A 2,471-nucleotide genomic window follows, 5' to 3' on the forward strand; every position below is an offset into this window, starting at 1 on the left:
TCTACATGAGTCATACTTGAAGTTATTTGATTTACTTTGTAAAGAGTTGTATTGCTAAGTGGCGCAGTGATTTAGTTTTTCTAGTATTAAAAAAACCAAAGCAATGGGATTTTTACGCTGAATTTTGGGCTATTTCAGAAAAAAGACACACGTTTATATATCTATATGTTGTTTTAAGTAAAAAGTTAACGTTAGGCAATAAAGGAACTACAGCACGGTCACATGACTTCACGTCACCACCGCTAAGCTAAAGGCGGCTAATGTTGGGCTATAAAGGAACTTAAGCACGGTCACATGACTTCATGTCACCACCGCAAAGCTAACGGTGGCTAATGTTGGGCTATAAAGGAACTACAGCACGGTCACAGGACTTCACGTCACTACCGTTAAGCTAACGGCGGCTAATGTTGGGCTATAAAGGAACTACAGCACGGTCACATGACTTCACTTCACCACCGCTAAGCTAAAGGTGGCTAATGTTGGGCTATAAAGGAACTACAGCACGGTCACATGACTTTACGTCACCACCGCTAAGCTAAAGGCGGCTAATGTTGGGCTATAAAGGAACTACAGCACGGTCACATGACTTCACGTCACCACCGCTAAGCTAACAGCGGCTAATGTTAGGCTACAATGACGTTTAGTGGGTTATTTACATACTTATTGAATGTCGTGACACAAAAAATTTAAAATCTCTTCAGCTTGGGTTAACCACAGATTTTATTTCATTTTCTTTGTCAACATAAATACGGTGACTCTGAGACAAAGGAAGTGGAAGTGGTAAAATGCTGACTCATTTCCAGGTTTTAGGACTCATTCCTTCCCAACTCTATTACTCTTATTACTTATAATTATAATTTGGCAGCTCGAATACGTTTTGGGTCAATCATGAGAACGTTTGTATGTCCGCTGTTCTGAGGACTAATTAACAATGGATGCAATTAGGCAAATAAACCCCTTAATATTTTGGTCACAGGAAAGACTTATTTTAGAGTGAAATTCTCTGGAAAATATGTGTTAAATTGTATTTTATTCAAATGTTATTACCAGGAAGATGGCATAGGCCTACTCTTGTGTTTTTTTGAGTGCGGGCAATATGTATTTCTCCTTGGAAGTTTTATTGTTTTGTTTTGCCTGACACTCACATGACTTCTCATTCATCTTGATGGTTGTGAGGTATGTAAATATTCATGGTTAGTGTCAGGAGTTTTGCTTTGTAGTGGAGATTCCTCTTTAATCTGTTGTACAGTTTGTGAAGGCCACATTCGTTTTGAGTTTTATTTTTTCGATAAGTGACTTTCAACCTTGATAAAGGACTGTGATTGAAAATCTGAAAAATACATTGTAAAAACTAAAACAACAGAGCTGACGAAGAGTTAATTTAGAGCCAGCTAATGCATGGAGTCTTGGGGAGATCATTTCATTTTAATATATGAACATTTTGGGAACATTGGATTTAAGATGATATGAATAATGTGTGCAGCTTTAAAGGTGGGGTAGGTAAGAATGGAGAAACCAGCTCGAGTGCGCTAGAATTTGAAAGTACGCAGCCAAAAAAAATCAGCCCCTTCCTTCAGACTTCCTCACAGAGCCCCTCCTCCAACACACACGAACGCGCACATGACCAATGAGGGCACGAGATAAATTTGTGCACAGATGGAAGGCTGACAGGCAGGTAGGCCATCCAGTTACTTTAGCCGGCTCAGATGATTGGTCGAGCTTTTTACAGAACCACGGCTTCCACAGATGAAATGTTTTAATGTATTTATTGCTATCGGGATGTTAAAGGTGGGGTAGGTAAATTTCAGAAACCGGCTCGAGTGCACTAAAATTTGAAAGTACACAGCCGAAAATAATCCACCCCTTCCTTCAGACCTCCTTACAGAGCACCTCCTCCAACACACATGAACGCGCACATGACGTCAGCAGACCGGTGAAAGTGGCCGCCTGTTGCTGGCGAGTCATTGAAGTACTGCTGCAATGCACGCCCAATTACGGCAAGCCCAATGAGGGCACGAGATACATTTGTGCGTGCACGAGATGGAAGGCTGACAGACAGGGCCGGCTAAAGGGATTGGTCGTGCTTTTTACAGCGCCACGGCTTCCACAGATGACGTTTTTTTATGGATTTTTTGTCAAAGCACTTCAGATATTCATTGCTATCGGGATGTTAAGAGCATTCCATGGAATATAACAAAGTGTATCTCGAGCCGGTTTCTGAAACGTACCTACCCCACCTTTAAGAGCATTCCATGGAATATAACAACACGTGTTTCTGAAGTGAATTACCTACCCACCTTTAATTGGAGGTTTGTTAAGGATATAAAAGCTGCAGTGTTGCCATGTACCATGTTCAGGCAACTTGATTTATTTGGCGGCTGATTCCTGATGAAAAGACCATTTCTGTTTGTTTATCAATTCAATAAAGGTTGGCGGTCATGTTGCACTAATCATTTATTGTTTTTTTATAT

The sequence above is a fragment of the Gymnodraco acuticeps genome, unplaced genomic scaffold (assembly GCF_902827175.1).
Source record: "Gymnodraco acuticeps unplaced genomic scaffold, fGymAcu1.1, whole genome shotgun sequence".
In the NCBI taxonomy this organism is placed as follows: Eukaryota; Metazoa; Chordata; class Actinopteri; order Perciformes; family Bathydraconidae; genus Gymnodraco; species Gymnodraco acuticeps.